Below are 27,698 nucleotides of genomic sequence, written 5' to 3' on the forward strand. Positions count from 1 at the left end.
TTAATTTGATCTGGACTTTTTTCAGCTAATAATTGTATTGAAAAAAATATAAAATTTAACTTGTAATTAGTGAAAGTAATTATATGGAAAATATGTCTTACTCATTCACTTATTTATAAATGCATTCATTTAACAAACATTTATTGGGAGTATATTTATGCTGGGTTTTGTTTTAGGCCCTTGTGGTCCAGTGTGGTAACCGTTAGCTACATGTGGCTGTTTAAATAATACAATTAGATAAATTAGATAAATTAAAAATTCAGTCCTTCAGTGGCATTCGCCACTTTTCAGTTTTGTTTTTGTGGCTAGTGGCTACCATATAGCACAGATTTAAAAAAAAAAAAGTCATTATAAAAGTTTTATTGGGTAACACAGTCTGACACCTGGGATGTGTTGGTGAGAAATCCCCAAAGACCTTTACCCTGTGGTACTTACGTTAAAAATCAGCGTTAGAAACAAAACATTAAACCACTCAAAAAAACAGGGTAAGGAATATGGATTTTGGCAGGGTGGGGGCAGGGCTGCAGGGTTTTTTGTTTTGTTTTGTTTTTAAAGATTTTATTTATTTATTTGACAGAGAGAGAGACAGCGAGAGAGGGAACACAAGCAGGGGGAGTGGGAGAGGGAGAAGCAGGCTTCCTGCCGAGCAGGGAGCCCGATGCGGGGCTCGATCCCAGGACCTCGGGATCATAACCCGAGCCGGAGGTAGACGCTTAACTGACTGAGCCACCCAGGCGCCCCAGGGCTGCAGTTTTAAGTGGAGTGTTCAGAGTAGTCCTCATGGAGAAGTTGACTTCTGAGCAAAGACTTGAGGACTTGAAGTCAGAGACCACCAGCCATACATCAGAGAGCAAGTTCAAGATTCCCCAAGCTTTCGGGCAGATGTGAAGTTGAATGGCAGCTGAGCCATGCACAGGCTGCATGACCTAGGTCAAAGTTCTTCCTCTCTTTGCCTCCATCCCCTCACTGTAACCTGAGATAATGACTACTCATATTATTATTCTAAGTAGTTATTAAATGAGGTAATTGATATATCATGCTTAGCACAGTGTCTGAAGCCATCAGCTCTCATTTTGTTACTGTTGATGTTACTGCTGCAAATTCTCAGCATTAGCATTTTGATAATAGCATAGATGGTGCTGAGGAAAAAGTATAATGCATCTATGGTTCTGCTCTTGATTTGCTGTGTGAGCTTGGGCTGCTCGTCTGTATTGCCTAGGCCATATTTCTTCCTTTTCTATAAAAATCTGAGTCTACCTGACCCACCAGGATGCTGTGAAATTGAATCTAAGAGGGTGTGAAGGAAATGTTTTGAGAAGTGTTATACTGAATGATATTATCATCAACCCTTTATTCTTAAATTATTTAGCGGGCTTCACATGCATTGATTCATATCTCAAGGAACATTATGATTATGAAATCAGCTGTGCCTTTAGAGGGGCAAAAATGACAAAAGCCTGAATGCAGTTTTCTGTTAATCGAATCAGGTTCTCCCACTGACTTGAATTATGAATGAAAATCATCATCAAAGTTTTTTCTTTTTTTTACCACTCAAGCACATGGGAATTATGTTTTCATGAGAAAAATGTGACACCAAAAATAATCAAATATCAGACCAAATCTTTCTCTCTCTCTTTTTTTTTTTTTTTAGATTTTATTTATTTATTTGACAGAGAGAGACACAGCGGGAGGGGGAACACAAGCAGGGGTAAGCGGGAGAGGGAGAAGCAGGCTCCCCACAGAGCAGGGAGCCCGATGCAGGGCTCGATCTCAGGACACCGGGATCATGACCTGAGCTGAAGGCAGATGCTTAACGACTGAGCCACCCAGGTGCCCCGAGACCAAATCTCTTAAGAGGACATATTGCATGAAACAATTTGAAGTTTTCAACGGCTATATATTCCCATGCAGTGTGAGGTTCATACGAGACAGAAGTAAGTGTGCTCCATGGGCCAGCTGGCTTATTACATGCCATCTATAGACACAGAAGACTCCTTTTCTGGCTGAAAAGCAAAAGAATAATTTCTGTATTCCAAAGCTAGCCTCGATTTGCCTCTTCCAGGAAGCCGCTTCTGGCTAACCAGGAACTCCACTGAATGTTTTCTTATGCAATATCATATTAAACTTTTGTCCTCTCTTTCTTCTCAGATTGGTATTACCCCTTTCTTTTTTTTTCTCCCTCTGGATGCTTGGTAACATGTTGTTTACTCATAAAATGAATTACTTCTGTTTTGGCAAATGAGTATTTTTAAAACACCAAAGAATTTGTTTTTAAAACATCAAAGCATTTGGTTGTTTATTCTTATTTCTTATCTTATAATTGTTTGCCTGTGCAACAGAGGATTTCCACTAAGGCAGTTAGTGCTTGATATGTTTATTTTGTTTCCCCGTCTGAGGGGAAAAATATGCTTCATTTGAACTCTTCAATCTTTCTGAGCAGCGAGATTGCTGTCGCCCTGTAGAACCCGCGAATATGTGTAGTCTCCACATCTCTCTTCAAGTGGAGGCAAACCTGTGAATCGACGGGGCTTTACGGTCTCGTGACTGGTTGGAAGTTTTCAGTGAGCTTGTGGCCTATGTGAGAGCTGAGATTTTAAGTTTTATAGAAAAAAACAAGCTGAGTCAATGCCAGAAAAATCTAAGCCTGTCCCTTATGAGCTTTCCCCCCGCACCCGTAGTCACATTTCACATTTTGTGATGGATGTCTCTTCCGAGAGCCAGATTTTTGTTGCTGTTGCTCTTAAAATGAAAGTGAAGGTAAATTGCAGAGGTTTTGAGCAGCTGGGGGAGTTTACAGCATCGGCGGCCAACTTCATCAGCTTAACCGCAGAATGATTCTCACGCAAGGCAACCAGGAAGAACATTGGTCAGATGGGCCTCATTTCTAATGACTGGAGTGGAGGGTATGTTGGAGATTTAAACATCAAGCATTATGAGTCTTGGCTGTGGGGGTTCAGCCAGCACGCTGAGACCTACATGTGAGTACCTCTTAAGCGGAGCTGGTCTTCATTCCTCTGTGGCATCTACATTCCTAGTTCAGAAGTAACTGTCAGAATCGCCAAAATCCTGCTGAACTTGGACACTAGTTTCTATTTCATCTTCTATAGTAGCATTTGAAGTTCCTGTCACTGGCAGTGGTTATCAGTAAGCAGATACATATATTCTTTGGGCAGGGATCCTGTTCCATAATATCTTATCATCTGAGAGTTGGAAGGAACCTTACCAGTCAGCAAATTCAGTACATGAATTTTCCAGTGCAGCAAATTTTGGTACAAAAGAAACTGAGACCTAGAAAGATGACGTGACTTCTCGGGTTTGTACACCGGTGACTGGGAAGACGCCAATAACGACAGACACTTGAGAGGATGTACAAGAGCCTCAAATGTGTCTTCATTTCCCCTTCATTTAAACATGGATTTGCCGCATGGATGATGGTCATAAATTTTACTGGGATGACTGAGCTGACATTTATAAATGAGAGTGGTCATTAGTAAAATCACCAACAAAATACAGCTACACTTGTACAAATCCAAAATATTTCCTATATTAGAAAAGTATCCCAAGTTTGGGGGTTTTTTTTGTTGTTTTTGGGGTTTTTTTTTTTTTTTTGAGTCACTCTTTCAGTAGGAAGCTAAATCTTTGAAAAAAAGGATGCTTTGGGTGTAACTCCAACAATATATGTAGATTGAGAGCTGTTTTCCTTTGACTCTATCAACCATTTTAAGTATTAGCTGTAATACTAAGACAGATTTGTATTCCATACTCAGGCATGTGCCATCCTCATTTGTGACACCAAACCATTCTGCCACTACAGACATAGCAGTCACTGAATTGAGAACCGGAGCTGAAAACATCAGCTCCTGTTGGCACCACCAACACTCAGTACTCTCTCCTACTTCTTGTTTTTTTTTTGGTTCCTGATAACCTCAGAGCACGTTGTTTCACTTTCCCACACAGATTCCTTTTCTATAAAATGGGGAATAGCAACCCTTTACAGGCTTGTTATGAGGATAAAATGAAATCATGGTGATGAAAGTACTTTTTTTTTTTAAAGATTTTATTTATTTATTTATTTATTTATTTGACAGAGAGATACAGCGAGAGAGGGAACACAAGCAGGGGGAGTGGGAGAGGGAGACGCAGGCTTCCCGCCGAGCAGGGAGCCCGATGCGGGGCTCGATCCCAGGACCCTGGGATCATGACCTTGAGCCGAAGGCAGATGCTCAATGACTGAGCCACCCAGGCGCCCCGTGATGAAAGTACTTTTAAGTATTTCCTAGAACTATGTATTAATTCTTTTAGTCTATGAACTAATGATAAAGTTTTATGAAGAAATTCTTGAATGTCATTGATCCCCAAGGTCATTAAGGAGTCTTAAAACATTAGTATGTCCATCGCTGAAACTATTTGCAAATGGTGATCTCTAGAGCATTCTTGTTTTTCAGGATTTATAGAATTCCACAACTTCCTAAATGCCACATGCAGACATCTGGTAGTTCATCTTACACTGGTGTAAATATAGTCTTTTGCACTGTAAAACAGAGTTTCCACTATCAGTATGCCCATACTTATACGATCTCTAAGTTTCATTTGTTCCTGGGAAAGGTAGGTCGGCACCTTGACATGGAGCTAGGAATCCGCCTTCGCCGTGTGAGAGTCTTCCTCCTGGTACCTGTCAAGGAAGTGACTGCTCTGATAAACTTTCCAGTTGCTTCCCAAACTCACCCTACAACTTGCAGAAAATTGGCATGACCTGTCACTATTCTTCCTCTCTTGAAATGCCAAGATCTCACTTTGAATTATAAATAATCTCTGGACTTGTTCCCTCCTCTGTGAGATGCATAAAATCATTCCTCTCCCTCTGCCTTTTTAATAGATATTTCTTAAGAATTAATGAGATAAAGACTATTCCCTGAGCACTGGGGGGGACAAGCTGGGGAGGGGTTGTGATGCTTCAGCAGACACTATTCTGTTGAAACTTCCTGGAGCCAAGAGCCTTCAGTTGTAACTTGGTCACTTTGGCGAGGATCACAGCTGTAATTCTTAAATCCCAGACTTGGTGTCTCAGTTTAGTGGGGAGGGGAGAAGGTTAGAAGGAGAATGTTGTTTGGAAGCCTGAACATAAATTTATAGGGTTTTCATAACCTGTTGCCTTCCAAGTTTATATAATTTCAGCTTTTGTATACAGAGATAATGTTTCTGGGCTGCCTTGGTAAGGTATGTGCATTATTTTTTCCCCCAAGAGCGGGAATGATTTGCCAACCCCTTTGTATTTCTCATGTGTTTGAAAAATGAGTGGTGAGGTTAGGGGTTATCATCTATAGAAATGAGTGAAATAACTTGCCCATGTGTTGATTGCACCAATATATATGACCTTGAGGTCATTAGTGCTATGTCCAGATTCCTTAAGTGATATCTGGATTGATAAGGGCTTTCCTGTTCTTCAGCTTAAAGGCCCCTGACCTGCCAGACCAAAAGCAAACGGGAGCTCTACCCCCTGATAGGCACCAATTTACAAAAGTTGTGCCTTGCAAAGTTTATTTGGAAATAAGGTAGCCCCCAAAGTTAAGTTGTACTTTTACTTTATTTGCTTATTTAAAAAAAAAAAAGGTGGCTAGAGCTTGTCAAGTAGGGATATCAATGATTCTTTCAGAAAGTTAAATCTGAATATTATTCTTGGAGTTCAGCTACATTTCTCTGTTGGCTGTTAAATAGTAACAATCTGGACTCTGCTTCCAGCCAGCCGCAGAATCATTAAGATGCTCATTACCTCCCCCAACCACAAGAGGGCACCTAAGAATGCCGACTCAAAGCTACATCAGCTTCTTGGAGCTGGGAGAAGTGTGCAAACTACAGAAGAGTAACTGGCCCTCAGCCCCCTCCTTAGTCTCCTTAAGTCTCTTCATTGTGGACCATGACAGCACATCATCCACACAAAGTGCTGGGAGCCAAGTGCATGTGAGAAAGTCCTGTAGGTATTAGTAGAATAGAAATTACTATTTGACATAGTTCCAGTGCTTAGAATGAATGACTGTAATATAAAAATGCATAAAGTTAGGATTAGCCCCCATGTAACTGATCCTAGAATCACCTCCACGACCTGCATGTGTGCGCAAACACACATATACACAGCTTTTTAAATCTTCCATGTCTAAAGGGAAGGAAGTTTGTTTTTTTAAGGGAATGAAGAGTTATTTGAATATAGATTTTGTTTTGAAAAACAAAAAAAATATTAGATATGACAAGATAGGCTATGAGAAAATCATTCTAAATATTTATATTTTTAAAAAGTATCCTTTCGCCTGGCTGAAGAAAGTTTTGATTTCTTGCCTGTTTTTCTGGACCTCTCATTTATGCTGTATTCTGGCCCTTTTCTAAGACTATGACATGGGCTGGAGCTAGACAGGGATTTGAGGATGGGTGCAGATGCATTGACCCCTCTGGCCTCCACTTCTGAGCTAGAAGTATGTGAGGATATAACAAGAATAGGCAAAGATCTTATATGTGCATTTAAGTCACAAAAATCAGGTCACTGGATGCGTTCACAGCTGAACTCATAAATGGTTTGCAAAGTGCACACAACTCCAACATGCACAAAGGTCGTGGGTTCGCACAAGGACATGATTAATGTGGAGAGATAAGTCTTAAGAACCTTGCATTTAGGTTATGTGTATCAAGTGAAGATGACAAGGATTTCAATAGCGATGATAATAGTTAATGCTAAGTACGTGGTTTTGGGTTGAGTGCTCGGCATCTATTAACTTATCTAATCGACACAAGAACCCAGTAAGATGGTTACTGCTATTATTCGCATTTCGTAAGTGAGGAATCTTCAGCCTAGAGGGGTTACATGACTTGCCCACCATTGCACAGAAGTGGTAAGGAAATGGAGCTAACAACAACCCCAGAGCTTGTGCTCTTAATTACTTGACAAAATGGTCTGTTGAACTCAGTTTAACTACATGTCCTGGCTTGAAGTACACTTCAAGGCTGAATATTCCTTGGTCATTGATTAGTGAAAGAAGTACGAGCTTTGGTGTCAGTAGACCTGGTTTCTACTTCTGGCTCTGACCTTAGCCAACTATTGAATCTTGGGCAAGTTCTTTAAATTCTCTGGCTCTCAGGTCTCATCTGTCAAAAGACGCAAACTTTAATTAGATGAATTACAACGATCCGGTCATTACTTCCACCTTGCAAATAGGGGCACTCAAGATCCACCAACTTCCGCTTTACTTATTAGAGAGAAGGTAGACAAGGGACTTAAGATGTGAACCAACATCTCCACACTCAGCCCCAGGCACCATCTGATAGATTGAGCTGCTTGATACCATCACACCATGTTGTAAGAGTCGTAGATATGTGGGAGCTCAGGGGATAATTGTCGATAACCCCAATCTTAAGAGACACAAATGGACTGGAGAATTCTCTTAAAAGAAACCAAGTTTTTTTTTTATGTACTGGGGTACGGACAGACGGGGAATATGATGGGGGAAGACCACAACGAAGAGGCGCCAGAGATCTTGTCTTCAAGGCGAGTAGTTAGCAGTTACGGTGTGTCCAGGCACGTAACATCTCCGGCCTTAGTTTCTGTAACTGTCATGGCATCCGAAGTGGATGTGTTTAAAGATGCTTTCCAGATGCAGAATATCAGATCATATCTGTGTGAACACCTTCACACACACATTTTACAAACTGAGTATAGACAAGTGTGTGAGTAGAAAGAAACTGCAAAATCGGACCTTGCTTGGTCAGTGAGGAACGTGGTATATAACGCAAACCAGCCTCACAGCACAGTTTTCTTCCTTCAAAGATGCCATGTTTCCCTTCTCATACTTGTCTCTACTTAACAAAAAATGCATTTGGCAGCATCAGCCTTTGGTCAGACTGGCCAGCCCCCATCAGCCGGTGTGGCCCTTCACCATCCTCTCCTCCTCCGTCTTTCAGAGTTTCCAGGGTCCAGAGGCCAGCTAAGAGTTCAGGTTACAGCAGACAAAGCTGTCCACGTGTTTCTACAGTCTGGCTTGACCCCACTACTATGGCCACACTTCCAATTTTTGATAAAATACCTTTTGGCCCAGAGCTTGATTTCAGTTAGGCCTGACCTGATTTCTCTCCAGCTGAGGCTAATTTGCATGGCTGTAAACACGGGCCTTACAAAGCTCACCAACTGTGATAAAAGCAAAGGAAACCTGAGACCACTGGAAACTCCAAAACCCGCCTTCGGTATCTGAGCCTGACTCTGAGTCACGCCTCAGCCCGGGAGGCTGCCAGCGTGCAGCAGCTAAAGAAATGTTATTCTGATTGATCTGATTAGGGCAGCAAGGTTAGCCATGGTCAATTTACAAAGACAGTATGAGAAGAAATCATGTGTGTAGCCATGTTATGGGTCAGCGAGGCCCCTGCCAGAAGTTATGAAAAGCCACAGCTTTGCCAGGACCATTATCAGATCTCCTGGGTGGGGTACAAATGAGATTGGAAGGTTAGGGGCCCCTCCAGTGGGATGAATGACAAAAGGGATTGGGCTGAGAGGAGCTAGGGAATCATGTTTGCTTCCAGCTGGATTCCTTAGCTGCCAAGCCCCTTACATGTGAGTGGGAGAGCCTGGGAGTTCCCCAGTGCAGTGTGAAGAGGACTGTCCTAGCTCCTCATTGCAATGGAAAGGAGAGGGTGGAAAGGCTTATTTGAGAAGAACATGAGGCGCTAGATTGACCCACCGAAGCAGCCAGATGGAACCTATTGGGCATTCCGATCCCTTCCTCCACCCAAGAGTGGTTTAATTGGGATCTGGCTTCAGGCTCTGGTTACTAAATAACCTGAGTTTTAGTGTTTTCATTTTCATTAATTAGCTTTTATGCTAGGTACCTTATTAGTCAATTAGGCATTTTGCATGTGCAAAATATCCTAGGAGGTGAGAAGGGGGTCTTTAAAAATAATTTAGAGCTGCAAGTACCAAGGGGTTAATTCATGACCTAATTATCACATCACTTTTTACTCTCTCGCAGACTCTTGTACAACTTCCTTAGTTTACAGCAAGCACAAAAACTAACTTTTAAACTTTGCTTTCAAATGGTTATTGCATTCATACTGATTTTGAGGATTTTGGATCCTCCTCTCTGGGTGTGGTTCTCTTCTTCCCTGTCCAATTTAGGAACATCAGTGTTACTTACAACACTGGGATAAGGTGCATTAATTAACAAAGAAAGATTTATTTAGAATGTAGCCAACTGAAAGCCACATTACTTGAGCTGGGGCTCATTATAGATAGTTCACTCTGTACTATAATCATCTTACTAATGGAAAAAATTAGACATTGAGATGGTTGCTTAGAGAAGAATGTGATTCAGAATGTAGCAGCAAAATGTCTAAAGCATACGATGTTTAGACTGATTTAGTAAAACCTTGGAGAAACTGGACCATGCAATGTCTTTGTTGTGGATTACGTCCCCTCTTGGGGTGTGGTGATATCCAGACAACTCAGCCCTGTGGGACACAGCCATTCATTTGCCACCAAAGGAAGGGGTAAGCCTCTGAGGCTGAAGGTATATGTGGAAGGAGATAGGTACAGACTCCCTGCACTGGTCTGCGAGTCCTCTCAGCTGAGATCTTGGGGTTTGTCCCAGAGCCACCAAGAAGCCAGGGGCAAGGCTATCATAGAGGCCTGAGCTGCAGGCCTCCGAGCAACTATTTCCTCCAGTACACCCAGTGCACCGAGAGTCACAACTAGTCTGAGGATGGAAGGGGGTAGTGTAGTAGTTCAACAGGGGTTTCTTTCTGACTCATCACTGTGTTCATGGGACAAGGCTCTTCATCCCTCTAAGGCTCCTCCATACGGTTTCCTCATCTGTAAAGTGAGAGTAATAATAGTACCTACTTCAAAGGGTGACTATGAGAATTAAAATAATCTCTGTGTTTAGCTTGGTGCCTGGTGCACAGATGTTTGCTGCTGCCGCCATACTCTTGACACCATCATCATTACCATGAGGAGTAGGAATAAGAACAATGAGAATCCTCTAGTGCCACCCCCAAGGAGAACAGAAGGTTGGACTCAACCAGAGGCCCCGTTTCTCCTTCAGTCATGGCTTCTGAGCCCACAGAGAGCTACAGGAGGTCCCTTTTACTCTGTCCTTTCTTTGCGTGTCCCATGGGGACACGACTATGTCATTTTTTAAAAAATGCTTTTAAGCTGGATGCTCAGAGATGAATGTCCTTGAGGTGTGCCAAGAGAAAACAGTGCAATAGAACAAAAAGGTAAAAAAAATGTGTCTCCATTTTCTAGAACTATTTTTGTTTGGCTTTCATGGGAATCTGTGTTTGTGATACAATTTTAAATATGTCAGCTGCTGGCAGTGACATAGGTGGCCTCCTGGAATCCTTTTAGAGCATGGTAAGCTACAAATAAATATAAATATGTCTAGGATGGCTGATTTGGGTGATGATGGAATTCAAAGTATGATATTTTAGGTTGGTTTCCATATTAATGAAATAGACTGAATTAGCTATTATACTTTATTTAAATTTTCATCAGCATCATACATGGATATAATTTTAAGACTTAAGCGATATTACGGGGGCGCCTGGGTGGCTCAGTCAGTTAAGCGTCCAACTCATGATTTCGGCTCAGGTTGTGATCTTGGGGTTGTGCACTTGAGCCCCACATCCGGCTCCATGCTGGTCATGGAGCCTGCTTGAGATTCTCTCTCTCCCTCTCCCCTTTTGCCCCTTCTCTCTTTTTCCCCTCTCAAAAAAAAAACAAAAAAAAAGAGAGAGAGAGAGAATTGAGTATTAAAAGCCTTAAGAAAATGAAAAGATTCTGCAAATATCAACAAATTTCAAACAATTTTTCATACAGACCACATTCTCTAATCAAACTGAAATTATGTATAAAAACAGAAAGATAAATATGTCAATAACAAAAACCTCCTTGCCTTTTAAAATTTATATTCATACTGTAAATAACTCATAGAGTAAGAAAGAAGTTATAATGGGACTCAGAGAAAACTTTTTTTAATTTAAATTCAATTAATTAACATATAATGTAATACTGGTTTCAGAGGTAGAGGTCAGTGATTCATCAGTCTTATATAATACCCAGTGCTCATTTCTGCTTACTGAGTGATGGACAGTAAGCAGAAAACACTTTTAACTCAAAAAATAAAAATATTGTTTATCAAGACTCCTAGGATGTAACTAACTTTATGGTTATGAATGTTTATATTAGGGGAAAAAAAGGTCAAAAAAAAAGCTAGCTTCCAAAATTAATAGCTAAAAAAACCCGAAAAACAAAAAAACAAAGAAATTAGAAAAAATGTTAGGTTTTTAGGTCAAATGTGATCAAATATTTACAGTTTCATTTGATTCAACCAAATACAGTTTAAAAGATGAGAATGGGAATTTAAAAGAAATTTTAAAACACAGTACAAAAGATCAATAAAGTTAAAAGTTTGTTCTTTGAAAACAATAAAATTCACACACTTTTGGCAGGATTGAGCAAAAGAAACATATATAAAAATATTAGGAAGGTAAAAGTGACTATAATTGCAAGATGCAATAGCAATGTACAAGATAAATGAGAATACCATGAGTAAACTTTTGCCAATTAAAGAACATGAAATAAAAAACACGAAATAAACAACTTCCTAGAAAAATATGAATTACCAAATCTGAGCTCAGAAGAAACAGAACACCTGAATGCCTATAACTATTAAGGAAATTCGATCAGTGGTTTAAAATCTTCCCACAAAGTACCAGATGGTTTTATTACACCAAATATTTCCTTCTTACCCAAAATGCTTTAGAGACTAGAAAATGATGTTACACTCAGAGCTGGTATATAGTCTTGATAGCACCATCAGACAAGGGCAGGAAGTACAGAAACATTACAGTCTAGTTTCTCTAATATAGATGTGAAGATCCTAAACAGAGGATTAGCTAATTAAATCCAGCAATAGATAAAAATTACTGTATTGAAAGCATTAAAGCAGACCTAAATAAAAGGAGAGCTATTCTGTTTATGAATAGGAAAACCAGTATTATAAAGATGTCAGTTAACCCCAGGTTGATTTCTAGTTTCATAGTAATTCTGATCAAAATCTAAATAGGATTATTTGGAATTTGACAAACTTATTCTAAAAATTTGTACGGAAGAGCAGAGGTTCAAAAATAACCTTACAGAAACAACCTTAAATGTGATGGTTAGTAAAAAAAGTCCCCCACACAAAAAAAATGATTCCATTGATCTGAAGTTAAACACATGAAAATCCAAGGAATTTTATGGAATCACATATCTGTGGCAAAACTATTTTTTTAAGCAAAGGAATAACAAAGTTCAGAAAAAAAAATCTGAAAAAGAAAAATCAGGAGGATACGTATTCTACCTCATGTCAAGAAAAATAAAGTAAGATAAGTATGGTATGGTACTAACTGGCACAGAAAACAACAAAACAAAGATTAATAGAAAGAGTTGAGGGTTCAGCAGCAAGATCAATGTATTATATGCAAACTAATAGATGATAAATATGGTATCTCAGATCAGTGGGCAAAATTGACTCTTAAAAATATTTTAAAAATTGAATATATATGTATATATATATATATGGCCCAAAGGAAAGAAAAAAGATCCCTCCCTCGTATCATGAATAAAAATCCATTCCAGATGTATCAAGTACATGAAAGGGAAAAGTTAATAGTTTTTTAAAAAGAATATAGGAGCCTATGTTTTAACCTTACATGGAAAAGACACAAAAAGTATAAATCAAATAAGAAACAATGTACATTAAAATAAAAAACTCTAGTTCATCAAAAGATAGCACAAAGAGTATGAAAAGATAAGCCACAAGCTTGGGGAAGACATTCATAACATATATAACTGAAGAAGAATTCCTCTCCAAGATACATACAGAATTTTTACTGATCAATAATAAGTTGGTCACCTTCTATTAGAAAGATAGGCAAAACACATGAAGAAGCTTGTCATGGAATGAATGGTCAATAAACGTGAAGAGATAATCAACAAGTCAGAACTAGGAAATGCAGAGATCTCATTTTAGACCCACCAGCTTGGCAAAAATTAATAAGTATAACTGTGAAATATCGGGAGGGTATGGAATGGTAGGAGTTCTCATTGTGCTAACTGGGAGGTCAGTTGCTCCATATACTTGGAAAGCAATTTGGCTTTACCTAGTTCATATGAACATGTGTATGCCCTCTGTTCAAACTTCTGCCACATTTGTGCCAGAAAGACTCATATGAGAATGTTTGTGAAAGCTTTGTTTATAATAGCAAAAATCTGAAAATGACACTATCATTAGAGTAGACAAATGGACTGAGGTCAAGTCACTGAACAGAATACTGTACAGCTTTGGGGCGCCTGGGTGGCTCAGTCATTAAGCGTCTGCCTTCAGCTCAGGTCATGATCCCAGGGTCCTGGGATCGAGCCCCACATCAGGCTCCGTGCTCCATGGGAAGCCTGCTTCTCCCTCTCCCACTCCCCCTGCTTGTGTTCCTGCTCTCTCTATCTCTCTCTCTATCAAATAAATAAATAAAATCTTTTTTAAAAAAAGAATACTATACAGCTTTGAAAAGGAGTTAGCTATCGCTCCATGCATTCACAAAGATGATTTTTAAATGAGATGTCAAGTGAAAAAAGTCATGAATGATTCCATTTGTCTGGAGGTCAAAAATGTAAAAGCCTACAAAGTTGATGGAATCATACATTTGTGACAAAATGATTTTTATAAAAAAAAATAAAAGCAAGGGAATAATAAACATAAAATCAGAAGAGTGGGTCCTTTGGAGGAAGATTTGGGGAAGCTAGAGGGCTTCCAAAGGTATTAGTAGTTCTCACTGTCTTAGTCACTGTGGACTTCCTATTTTGATAGACAAAGATTTTTGTATTTCAGAATTATATTTTAATTTATAAAAGCTCATTTTACTTCTTTTTTAAAAGAATATAATTAACTTCTTGAGTTCATAATTTATAAATTCATAAATTATAGTTTCTTTACATATTTTTTTTGCTTACTACTTTCTTTCTGTTCCATCTTCCAAGTTCCTTTTTAATATTTTTTTTGTTCTGACATCTGTATTTCAAGTTCGAGGATTTTTCAAATAGTTGGTGGCCATTGGCTGCTATATCATATATAAGATTGAGGCAAGATAAACCTGGATGGAAGCTCAGTAGAAATGGACAAGGTTTGCCCATTGGTGGGTCTCACCATGGGGTTAACAGTTGCAGGCCAGCCATTTATTTCAGTTGGGAGTTTGTCTTTGCTTTTATTTTATTTTATTTTTTATTTTTTTATTATGTTATGTTAATCACCATACATTACATCATTAGTTTTTGAGGTAGTGTTCCATGACTATACTTTCAGGGATCATTTCTACAGTTTGTTATTTTATTTTATATAATGATTTTATTTATTTGAGGGGGGGAGGGGCAAAGGGAGAGGAAGAAGCAGGGTCCCCACTGAGCAGGGAGCCCGACTCGGGACTCGATCCCAGGACCCTGGGATCATGACCTGAGCTGAAGGCAGACACTTAACCAACAGAGCCACCCAGGGGGCCCCTTGTCTTTGCTTTTAGACTGATCTGTTTTTCCAGATGGATTTCTCCAGACACCTGATTGGGGCTGGGGAGTGATGCATCAGCTTGACTGCTAGCATTCTAACAGAAAGCCTAAGAAAGGATGTAGAATTTTGATAATTACTCCATTCCACTACAAGACCTCCACCCCACTGTCTGCTCTGCCTGGTGTCCATGAACCCCAAGTCTGTCTGGTTGAATTTCTCTAGAAACTGTATTTCTTGAGCATATAGGTGAGATTATACACTGGTACCTAATTGCACTATATACCAACTTTTAAATCATCCCCTTATTTTTGGCTACCTCCCTCGCTGTTGCCTTCCCAAGCACATGATCCCTCTAATGCATACATGTCCAAGGTTCTCCCTTGCCCAGCAGACAATGAGATTTGTCCTTCCATAGTGCCATGGCATTTACTACTCTTTCAACTACTTCTGCCTTCACATTTTCTGTTTTGAAATTGCAGGGGGTCTACTAATTTCACTGAAGATAGATTTTGGTTTTGAAACTCAGTCCCATTATTTGTGGCTGGTTTTATAGGAGAAAAGGAAGTGAAAGGCCTTTCCTCTGCTACCCGACAACTCAAATGCGTCTTGATTTTCACATTTTAGAGGCTATTGCCTTGTTGCAACACGGGTGATGGGGCCTGTACATCCTTGCAGGAATGAGATGTGTTTCAAGGGAAAGCATACAGGACAAGTAGTCAGACGTCTGGTGACTCTGGGCAAATCACCTACCGTGTGCCTTTTGCACTTGTGCTCTTAGGGGGTGATTCGTCCATATGAGAACCTCAGGGTACTTACGCTGATGACTCTAGTCAGGATGGACTAAGGGCTCACTCTTCATGGATGATAGTAAATATTTTGGATTGCTCTGTTATCCCATTCACATGGACGCCTGAAGGATAGCATATAGCGTGTGCTCGCTGCGTGCGCATTGAATGTGAGGAGGATGTTAAAGACTAACTACTAACTGGGGGAAATGTGCTGGGTTATATACCATCAGCCCTGACAGAATCTCCTAGCAGTTTTAAAGTACATATACACAGTGCTCTTTCATCTTTCCTCCCTTGTTAGAATTTCCTGGAATCCTCGTGTCATGTTTCTAGAACGAACTCAGTGAGCCTACTAGAAGTGGTGTGATACTTACGTCTCCTGTTGTTGCTCAGAAGGTGAACAGAATAAAAAGGACTTGGGTCGTAAATAGCCCTACATTACAGCAATGGCTGCACATTGTTCTAGGTGAAGCATGTCCATAAAAGGGAAAACTAAAGTCGCCTCAGGCGTCCTTAAAGAAGGGAGCGTTCCTCTTTGGGTTTTGCCCCAGATTTTGCCTCCTGGTAGCTCAAGGCCTGAAGCTAGGAGAGCCCACTGTCACTAGCTCTTCACCGTCCAAGCAGGAGTGGAAAAAAGCCAGGTATTTTGCATCGTGGTACACTCTGAATCAAAGGCCATCCATCATTTCTGATATCTTGAACGCAGTGATTATCATATCAAAGACACATGACATTGAAGATAATAAGATTTCTGTTGTCCATCATCACTACCCAGCTTGGAGTAATTATTAGCACGTGTTCTTCTCAAAAGCCTAACACTCTAAACTTTGGAGAGAAAAAGCCCTATCGGAGTCACCGAGAATATATAGGAGACTGGGTTCAGTGTTTTATTTTTATACTTTTTTATTGTTATGTTAATCACCATACATTACATCATTAGTTTTTGATGTAGTGTTCCATGATTCATTGTTTGTGCATAACACCCAGTGCTCCACGCTGGGTTCAGTGTTTTAATATTAAATGAGGAATATTGCTAAGACAGGGAGTCCCAAGGTCTTACAAACTTTATTATTTAGGATCCTTAAGAGGCTGGCATGGCTTATCTGTGTTGCTGGTCTTGGCCTTATATAAGAAAGCAGTCATTCTTGTCATTCTTGACTGGGCACATACCTTCAGGAGACGGAGAGGGACAGGGGCACATTTCCAGGTGGTTAGTCCAAAAAAATCTGGGAATTGGGGATTGTATAAACATATATGCATATATGTCAGACATTGTGCTAAGTGCCGATGAGAGTGAACAACAGAATATGTTCATTTGAGGTCACCTGACTCCAGAGTGTGGCCCCTGGGGCAGCAGCATATGCATTACCTGGGAGCTTACTAGAAATATAAGACCCTCAGGCCCTGGGTTAGTTTCCTGGGCCTTCCTCAACATACCAGGTGACTAAAAACAACACAAATTTATTGTCTCATAGTTCTGGAGACTAGGCGTCTGTAATCAAGGTATTGGAAAGAGCCATCCTCCCCGTGAAACTGGTCGGGGAATCCTTCACCTCTTCCCATCTGCTGGTGGCTTGCTGGCAATCTTTGGCATTCCTTGGCATGCAGCATCGTAATTCCATTCTCTGCCTTTGTCATCACTTGGCATTCTCCCTCCATGTCTCTGTGTCTTCCCATGGCCATCTTCTTATGAGGACACCAGCCACATTGGATTAGGGGCCCATGCAACTCCAGTGTGACCTCATCTGTGTTAATTACACCTGCAGTAACCCCATTTCCAAATAAGGTCACATTCGGAGGTACTGGAGATGAGGACTTCAACCTATCTTTTGTAGAAGGAATACAGTTCAATCCCAAACTGAATCTCATTCCTAGTGGATAAGAATCTATATTTTTAACAAGGTCCCTGGTAATTCACGTGCACACTAAACTTCTAGAGGATATCTCACAAATTCTTAATTGCCTTATACTATAGACAGCTTTCTATAGGCAACTGCAGGCTTTGCTTACAGTTTGTAGAAGTATGTAGGATCCCCACCCCATGCAGTCCCATGCAATTTAGGAATGACTGAAAGAAAGCTTTCATCCTTCTCCTCAGTGCTAGGTCCAGTGGGGAGAGAAGGGGAAGAGAGGGAACATTTCCTCTACTTGTTTTGGTAGCCATGCAGATTGCTTGTTGGGATGGGATTTTAAAGTAGGGTTATAAATACAGAAATTTAAAACAAAACAATAAAACATGACTTAAAGCTCCATGCCTCTGGTATATCTTGAGGGGTGAGCCACTGTACTCCCATCCCTCCTAAAACAGAGAGTAAATAAATTCTCCATCCAGCTGTTAAAGGCCAAGTTATACATATGGAATAAGTTCCTGGCCTTGGGAGGGTTTGAGCCATGATGGTTGGAGGCCACCTGAAGGCATGGAATTGAATTTTCTTGGGTTATCCTGATGTTATTAACATCTGTCACAAAAAGAGTCCCTCTTTCGTCTCACTCTTGGACCACCATAGCTTAGCATGCACACCATAAGTTTAAAAGGCAGAGTCTTGGACAGTTGGGCCTGTGTTTTGTTTTGGTTCGGTTTTATGTTTTACTAGAGGCTGGATCTTTTCATAGTCTCCTGTTTTCTTTTTTCATTTTCCTTTGGCCACATAGCCCTCTGTCTAGTTGCTTCTCCCCAGGTCTGCTGTCAGTGGCTTAGAACTGTTTCATGTTCATTACAGCCAACACCCCTGAAGGGGCCTTGAGCTCTCAGAGACAATAGGATGGCATTTCTCACCTGTACCTTTGTGTAACAGTACTTTGGCCCAGCCTGAAGACAGGGCAATGAATGCACTGATGTCTCTTGGTCATTTTCTCTCCTGAATCTCTGATGAGGGGGAAAATGCATGTGATTTTGTTTTGACACAAAAACTTCCAAACCACCAGAATTATCTCCTGCCCATATTCCTGTCTCCCTTCACCCCATGGTGCCCCTCACCCTGTCCCAGTCCCAGCCTTCACCTGCTGTGGTCTTCTCTCCATTTGCTTTCTGAACAGAATTCACTGGTCTGAAAACCAATAAAAGGGCTTTTCTGTCTCATCAGTAAGGGTATGGGATGCCAAATATGTTCTCAGACGCAAGACAGGATGACAATTCGCCTTTTCACATTTCTTGGTGAAAAGCCTAAATCCTTAAAGTAAACTTCATCTGAGCAATTTTATGTGTCCCCAAAAATAAGGCCATGGAAGAGATTCAGACCTAGCAGTCTGACAGAACAGTGAAGCTTAGTTTTCCTTGAAACATTTAGCGGGACAGATAATCAGGCTGTGTGTGGAAAGCTTGTTTTAATGGCCTCATCAGGCCAGTTGACAGAGGCCGCTACCCAGAAGCCTACCTGGCCATTGCTGACCTATTAGCTTGTTTGTACCAAGTCAGGTGACACTTCATAATATGGCACCATGGGAGCCAGCCAACCGACTCCTCTGGCGGTGATGCCAAAGAGTGGTGGGGGGTAGAACACAAGAGACGGAACAAGGAACCTGAGTCAGCATTTATTTTCCTGGGCACCTGCCAAGAAACAATTGCATGTTTCCAAGGAAGTGTTCCCTCTCCCTGAGGAGAGAGAGAGAGAGCAAGATGACAGCCAGCTCTGGTCTTGCCGGTCCCCTCCAGCTGGCCCTTGCTCCTTGGCATCGGCTGGGAGGAGGAGTCGCTTACCTGTCTCATCTCCAGTCACTGCCACACTAGAAATGGCAGGGAGGGCACAAGAATAGGAAGTGGGATTGTGTCCGTTGTTTTGTCCCATGAATTTTTTTTTTTAAATTTGTGTATAAGGCCTGCATCCATGGGCTATTATGCTTCATGGCCTTGTATTATCTTGTATCACTTCTTAGAATTCCCTTGGGAAATTCTCACTCTTTCTTCCAAATTAGATTTCTATTGATTATAAAGTAAGAATTTGCAGTTTGGTGCTGGAGGGGCTGCGAGTGGGTGACAGTTCAGTAAGGGAGCACTAAAACTAAGGGTTCCATGTTACATCATATCTCGTCCACAGAAGATGCTGCTCTCCAATCCAGCCGGTCAGGACTCCACACGAATTTATGATTTGGATGTATCCAGAGCAGGTTTTCAGCTTGACTATCAGAGCTTGTAGCCTGTAGGATAGGTTCATCAATTTCTATGTCTCTAACGTAGGGTTCTGTCTGCCTACCAACTTAGTCCACAAGAATGCCTTCGAGGTAAATGCAACAGTCCTTATGAAAGCACCTGGATCCCTTTGGCAGCCAGTGGCTTACAAAAGCAAGGGATTCCTGTCAATGAGACAAGCTGCCTTCTTATTAGTAGTGCATGGGCTTTATACCAGCCTCTTAATGTCTGTGGTTTTGTCAAATAATGGCAGTCAGTGAGTACTGATATGAAGCATAAGCCAAAGATCACCAGTCTGAGGGCACAAAAATAGAAATAATGATTTTTTAGAATTTTGCTTTGGAGAGGCAGATTGTCTCCTTTCTGTGTATTCTCCGCCATCTTCAGTTTCCTTGAGAGAGGCAAACCACGGACTCATTTCTTCTACAGAGTCAAACATGACTCACGCATGGATATTTGAAATATATCCTTGTCACGTAAGGAAGTATCTGCCCATGTCTGTGGATCCTTCATTTATTTGTTTTTGGTGGAGGGAGGGTGATTCAGACAGGAAAGGCTGCAACTTTAACATGTCTTTATTTGCCTAAAGTGCCCAGGAGATGTTTGTTGGCAATAACATATGTGGCTGTATTTAACTAGATAGGGCGCCTGTTCTGTGATAAAACCAACTTCACTGAAGATGGGAATCTTATGACTGAAAATGAGAAATTTCAAATGTGAGGACTAAGCCAAAGAACAGAGTACCTACCTGATCTGGTATAGGTTTGATTGTGTTTGATGTCCAGGGAAGGTATAGGTGGAGAAATTCATCATCTTGAGTTTCAGACAGGGAAGGCTCCCTGGAAGAAGAAGGCTTCTGTAATTCTCTTAGTTTTGTAGCTCTGCCGAATTCACTTGGCCAAGTATGCTTCCAGCATTCATGGTCTATTCAGACCATTTATTTTTATTTTTACTTCTGGCCACGTCTGCCAAGCTCAGGCAGAAAGCTGAAATATATGTGGATTTTATGTAGATGTGAAAAATCCCACTGGGCCTGGCAAGAGTTCTTTCTCAGTCTGTCTGGCAAGACTTTTCTAGCTGAGTAGTCAGGGTGTGGTTTTTTTCCAGTGTAGCAAATCTGTCTTCCCATTTCTGTCTTAATTCTTATTCAAAGAGGCAGGTTCTTCTAAAAATCCGCATATGTAAGAAATAATAATCATTTGGATACACCAGCTCAAGGTGCAGGATTAGGCAGTGTGGGACGCTGGCCTGCTTACACCCTCTCTGGAGGGCATTGCGAGAGCCCCTTAGGCAAGGTAATAGTACGCATGTGTGACTGCCCTAATCCAGCATGCGACGGGGGTCTGGAAAGGCTTCGCCTTAAACTAGGCATGTCTAATAGGGTTTAACGCAACCTGTGAATTTGCCCCTGCACAAGGTCAGCTTGTAGGTCAGTGGAATGCTGCACAAATTGCATTCTCCTCCAGACTGTAATTATACCTAAGAGAAAGCTATGTGCTGCCAAGTTCAGCTGACTCCAGATAGGACCAAGATAAACTGAGGGCTTGCTAACATTTCTCAAAAACTGATTTCAAAGATTTGATAGAAAGCATCTCTTGTTTAAAAATAATAATAAGTGACCGTCTTAAGGTTTGTGAAGGAGCTTTGTGTAGAGGATGGTGAGACCAGCTATTGTCTGCCTTCCCTGGGAGCAAAAAAAAGATTATTTGAAATGGAAGCATGAGGAATTTGAGTCAGACATTAAGTGAAACTCTCTGGGGCCAAAAGTTACTTAATACTAGAAAATGATTTTGAAGATTATGACAAATCAAGTAGTATGCACATGAGGACAAAGAAGAATGAAAAATGGGCATTGAGAGTAGTCATAGAATAGGAATAGGATGAAAGGTTTAGGCTGTGTTTACAATTAGCTGAGGTTCCACTGTGTTTGATGAGAGAAAATGGCTCTAAATATGTGTGCATTGTATGAAGATAACCTTAATAATTTCTGAAAGTATGACCTCCTTGTAAAGTAAGGTCCATCTTTAATTTCTGGCCCTACCCAAAGGCAGAAGGTTAAGTTGGACAACATTTTCGAGTTTCTTCAATGCTAAGGGTAAATGATCCCCAAGCCCACTTCAACTAGTATATGCACTGCATGAGCAGACTTTTACAGGTACTCATACTGTCTCATAAATATTCTCCGAAGTATCTTTCTTGAACAGCTTGGGGTAGGCACTGATTTCCTAAGAGCCTGCCTGGGAGAAAGTCACATTGGGAACTTCAAGGCATCATTCTGCCTACTGGCTCCATGTACACATGGAAAACCATTTGTTTGACACTCACATTATGAAGCTATGGACTAATAAAGTCGGGAAGCCTACCAGTATCCACAATCAAATGCAGTGCCCTGGCTTCAAGGTTGTCGGCCATCTGAAAGCCCCTGCTGCTTGTTTGTCCTAATGCCTGGAAGAGCCAGTAGTCATGCAGGATGGAAAGAGCCCCTCTCTATATGGCTAAGCAGAACATGATTCACGGTGGCGTTTGGTGGCTCATGGTCTGCAGAGCTTATCATCTCTCAAATCTCCTTCACGGAATAGTTTTCCGAACGTGGCACCTGGATTTTTGTTTCAGGAGAAGGGCACTGAATGTCACTTTGGGGAGCTCTCAGGTTACCCAGAGGAAGATTGGGCCCCAAACAGCAATCTCCTTCAAAAACCCCATTTTCAGTGAGTCCTGCCTCATATACGAAGGGCATATACAAAGGGTCATATAAGAGGAACAATTAGAATCTCTTTATATTCCACTGATCCCTGTTAATAACTCCCTTGTATCAGACTTATTTATAGGAGTTTCCCTTTAAACTAGTCTTTGAACTCGCACTGAACAATGATATATATATCATTGCCGTGTGTGTGTGTGTGTGTGTGTGTGTGTATATATATATATACATAATATATATATATATATAAATATAAATCTTTACACCCTTTGCAGTAGTACACCAACACAGGAGTTTGCATGTTGGAGTTTTGTTGAATTGGACAGACTACATTTCAGCACTGATGTAAGGATGAGTCAGGAAAGGTCTAGAAATAGAAGGCTGGTCTCAGACTATGATGCTGATGACTTTTCATAGATGCCCAAGAGGCTGTGGCAGCTCCGCATGCTAAAGCTAAAAGGGGAAAGGACCATTGTATTTATGGCTGTAGCCCTTAGTTGTATTTGTATTTCTACTTAGATTGTTACATTGTTGGGAACCTTTGACTTGGGCCAGACAACTTTTAAAAATTGTTAAAATGGCACAGGATAATAACAACCAGCAGGCTTAAAGAATGGGTTGGTGCTGATTAATTAAATTGTTTAATGAATAAATGTTTCGATAAAACTTTTGTATTTTAAATCCTGTGGCTATTTTTAAAAATGTATCAGTTTAATTTCCTACTATGAAAAGGGCAATGAAATATCTGACAACCTCAGGAACATTAAGGTTCTAAAAATTTACCAGATAATCATTATGGTTACCAGTCCACACTTTTCAGTAATGCAAATATGGAAGGAGTAGATGATTGAGTTTGCTTTCTTCCAAGCCCAGGATATATTAGAGAAGCTAGCGGATGGGGGAGAATAAACACCCAATAGTAGTTTATCTTCTTGTCATGTGTTCTTTCTCTTCAGAGAAGAATTTTTGAAGTTCACTTTATCCATCTAGGAGTTACCTTACCAAGAATGCATATAGTGGTGCAATAAAAGAAAAACAAGGGAAATTTTCAGTTAATAGAGGGTTCCACACAAATTGGACCTGGTTATTTGAAACTTGAGCATGATTCTAAAAAGTTATTTTAAAAACAATGTCACAATTATTGGTTGATAACCAGATGATCATCTTTAAGAAAAAAAAATCTTTTAGCATGTTCTAAATCTTTGTTCTCCTTTCTTCTCTTTATTTTCTCCATGAGCTTTCTTTACTCTTCTTCCCTCCTTCAGATTTTCTTCCTAGCTACTCTGCTATGAAAGTAAATGCCTCAGATAACAGGTGTATATCTGGGTAAGGAGTTATGAGATTTGATCACAAATATCAAAAGGAGAACAAAGTGTTGGGTTAGCAGAACAAAGTGTTCTGTTTTTGTGTCTCTTGCTTTAATGCCCTACCAATGAAGTGACTACACTTACTTTATAGGCCTCGTGAGCATAAATTATCATTCTCTCTGGAAATCTAAAGGAATAAAAGTTTACAGTATCCTGGTGCTCACTGCCCCCAATTCACAACTGTCCATTTGGACTGACTTGTGTGCAGAGCTAGCATAATACCTAGTGCAAAGTAGGGGTACAGTGAAAGGTAGTTCTCAACCCTTTTCTTCCCTTAGAAAATGCCCCCGCTCCACAATAATCTCTGTGTAAATCTCTTTCTTTTTGCTCTTCAGCTCTGTCCTTATTTAAATTTCTTCCTCTATATCAGCCTAATAGATCTAGTAATCGAAAAACATAGTAAAAAGGATACAAAGAAAATCCTCAAGAACAGGTAGCCAATAACCAAATGTTTAACCTTACTATTAAATCACTAGCAATGTAGAATAGTGAAAAAAACATTTTATCTATCATATTGGCCAAAATCTTTTAAACTGATAATACCCAGAGTGTGAGGAACTAGGAAAACAGTCACTCTTCAATACTTGTCAGGAGTGTAAATTGGTAGCATCTGTTAGAAACAATTTGGCAATATCTATCAAAATTAAAAATGGACATATTGTTTGAACAACTTCTGTAAATCTCTTCTCTAGAAATCTAAGCTTGAGTGACTAAGAATACATCTGTGTGGTTGCTCATTGCAGCATGGTTAATAATTGACAAATTTTGGAGAACTCCTGAATGTCCCTCAACAGAGGAATACTTATATTTATTTATATTTAAAGTATATTTAAAGTAGCTCTGCCCATACTGACAGGGAAGGTATCAGCAATATATTTATAAAAGAAAAAGAATTATTCAGAACAAGGGGGAAAAGTTGCAGAACAAAATGTATTGTTTGTCATTTTTATAAAGCTAAAACCCTACACATATGTGGGCATACACACATGTTTAGATCTGGAAGGAGACAAACCCCCATTACTGGTGGTGATAACGGGGCAGTGGAATTGGGAGATGAGAGAATATTTCACCTTTTACTTTTTTGCATTCTTTATAGTTTATAGATTTTTTTATTACAGTAAGCATTTGTTGCTTTTGTAACTAAAAGTAACAAACTCACAAAAAGAGAATGAACAAAAATAATAGAACAAATATTCCTGTAAACTTGACAACTCTCCAAAGACCAAACTTTACACTAATCTTCAGTCCCCAGCTCAATACCTGGCAAATGGGAGTCACTTGATGTGTGTGTTAAATGTGTGTTAAACAAAGGAACCCTTGCTTAGTCCATTTTGCGTTCCCATGACCCCATTGGCCAAGAATTGGGCAGAAGCTTGTAAAATATGACCAAAGAGCCCAGAGAGCACCTCTCTTCCTTTTTCCTCCTCCTTCCTCTTGCCAACACCGTCTCCTCACATCCTGCTCAGCCCAATCGTTAACCGGTTTCAGAAAGACCTGAATAGATCCTGAAGTCTTGGGCCAGCTTTGTTAGTCACCTGGACTCTCACTTGGTTTGTTTATCAGTGTGATGTGTTTCTCCACATGTTTCCTTTTAGTCATTTTACATATTGGACTTAAGGATATTTTAAAATATATATTCTGCTCTTTTTCTTAACCTTCCCTTTACTTCTAATTTTCTCCTTGTGATTTGTTTGGTATTATCCCCCACATCCTAACTTCAAAACGTATTACAAGCTACAGTATTCAAAACAGTATGGTATTGGAATCAAGACAAACTATTAGACCAATGGAAAAGAATAGAGAGCCCAAAAATAAACCCACACATATATGGTCAGATGATCTTCAACAAGGGTGCCAAGACAACAAAACAGAGAAAGGATGGGCTCCTCAAAAAAGCTAGATATCCACATGCCAAAGAATGAAATTGGACCCTTGTCTTATAGCATAAACAGAAATCAACTTAAAATGGATTAAAGACTTAAATGTAAGATCTGAAACTATAAAATTCCTAGAAGAAAACATAGGGGGAAAGCTTCATCACATTGGTCTTAGAATTATTTCCTGGATAGGACACCAAAGCACAGGCAACAAAAGCAAAAATAGACAAGTGGGACTACATCAAACTGAAAAGTTTGTGCATAACAGAGGAAACAACAGAGTGAAGGGGTAACCTGTGGAATGGGAGAAAATATTTGCAAACCATATGTCTGATGAGGTATTAATGTCCCAAAACATATAAGGAATGCCTACAACTCAATACAAGAAACCCAATTGAAAAATGGACAGAGGACTTGAATAGATGTTTCTCCAAAGAAGACCTAAAGATGGCCAAGGTCTATGAAAAGATGTTCAACATCATGAATCATCAGGGAATGCAAATCAACACCACAATGAGGTATCACCTCACATCTGTTAGAATAGCTATATTTTTTTAAAAAGGAAAAGAAAAAGAGAAAACAAGTGTGGGCAAAGGTGTGGAAAAATTGAAACTCCTTTGCATTTTTTGGTGGGAATGTAAAATGGTGCAGCTACTGTAAAAAACAGTATGGAGTTTCCCCCCAAAATTAAAAATGGAACTATGACGTGATCCAGCAGCCTCATTTCTGGCCAAGAATTGGGCCAAAAGAATTGAAAACAGGACCTCAAAGAGATAATTGCACACCCTTGTTCACTGAAGCAGTATTCACAATAGGCAAGAAATGGAAATAACATAAATGCCCATCGATGAATAGGTAATGACAATGTGGGGTGTGTGTGTGTGTGTGTGTGTGTGTGTGTGTGTGTGTGTGTGTGTGTGTGTAGGGATATTATTCAGCCTTAAGGAAATTATGTCACATGCTACAATATGGATTAACTTTGAGGAAATTATGCTAATTTGAAATCAGCCCAGTTACAGAAGGACAACTACTGCATGATTCCACTTATATGAGGTATCTAAAGTAGTCAAGCTCATAGAAGTAGAAAGTAGAAGCAGATAACTGCCAGGGGTTGGGGTGAGAAGGAAATATGGGGAGTAGTTGTTCAATGGGTATAGAGTTTGCGTCATAAGTATGAAAATATTCTAGAGATCTGCTATACAACAATGTGGTATAGTAAACAATATTGTACTGAACATTTAAATATTTGTTAATAGGGTAGATTTCATGTTATGTTCTTTTATTATTATTATTATTATTATTAAACCTTCCAATCTAGAAGGAAGGAAGGAAGGAAGGAAGGGGAAGGGAGAGGAGGGAAGAAAGAAACAAGCAAACAAAGAGGGCTTAAGACTGCTTTTGGATGCTTTTTAAAGAAACCTCGTATGATTCCACAATTGAAGAGAGACTACATGGAAAGTTAGAGGTCTCTTTTTAAAGGTCTAGTCAGAGGTGGACAGAGAATTTGACACAAACAGGGAAGAGAATACAAATGCTCTGATTTTACCACTGCCTATCTCCCTTTTGGGAGGTAGCACTACATTTCATACAACTCTTAAGGTTTTAGTCCAGCTTAAGATAATAAACACTCTCTTTCAAACACTTGCCATGTCAACTCATTAGAGAAAACTTCAGGGATGGCTGACTGTGGTGACATTCTTTCCATATTTCAGCCTGGATGAACACTGAGGGATAGATATGCTCATTTTTCCCAATGACAGGCAATCTTAGTCTCAATCCTTTCCTCTCTCTCTCTCAGTTCCCTTCTGATTGCTCTCTTGCCTTCTTTTTTTTTAATTTTTTATTGTTATGTTAATCACCATACATTACATCATTAGTTCTTGATGTAGTGTTCCATGATTCATTGTTTGTTCATAACACCCAGTGCTCCATGCAGAATGTGCCCTCTTTAATACCCATCACCAGGCTAACCCATCCCCCCACCCTCCTCCCCTCTAGAACCCTCAGTTTGTTTTTCAGAGTCCATCGTCTCTCATGGTTCATCTCCCCCTCCTACTTACTCCCCTTCATTCTTCCCCTCCTGCTATCTTCTTCTTTTCCTTTTTTCTTAACATATGTTGCATTATTTGTTTCAGAAGTACAGATCTGTGATTCAACAGTCTTGCACAATTCACAGCGCTCACCATAGCACATACCCTCCCCAATGTCTATCACCTAGCCACCCTATCCCTCCCACCCCCCACCACTCCAGCAACCGTCAGTTTGTTTCCTG

At 40.1% G+C, this 27,698-nt stretch overlaps 1 protein-coding gene and 1 pseudogene across 7 annotated transcripts in view; both read left to right on the plus strand.

Moving 5' to 3' along the window:
• FMN1 (formin 1) overlaps window positions 1–27,698 on the plus strand; it is a 445,431-nt gene that overhangs the window by 241,678 nt on the left and 176,055 nt on the right. The gene's annotated exons all lie outside the window — the stretch shown is intronic.
• LOC112833486 (small nucleolar RNA U3) lies at window positions 14,354–14,525 on the plus strand (annotated as a pseudogene).

Source organism: Callorhinus ursinus, unplaced genomic scaffold (assembly GCF_003265705.2).
Source record: "Callorhinus ursinus isolate GAN/ISIS: 27379988/994484 unplaced genomic scaffold, GSC_fseal_2.0 scaffold25, whole genome shotgun sequence".
Taxonomy (NCBI): Eukaryota; Metazoa; Chordata; class Mammalia; order Carnivora; family Otariidae; genus Callorhinus; species Callorhinus ursinus.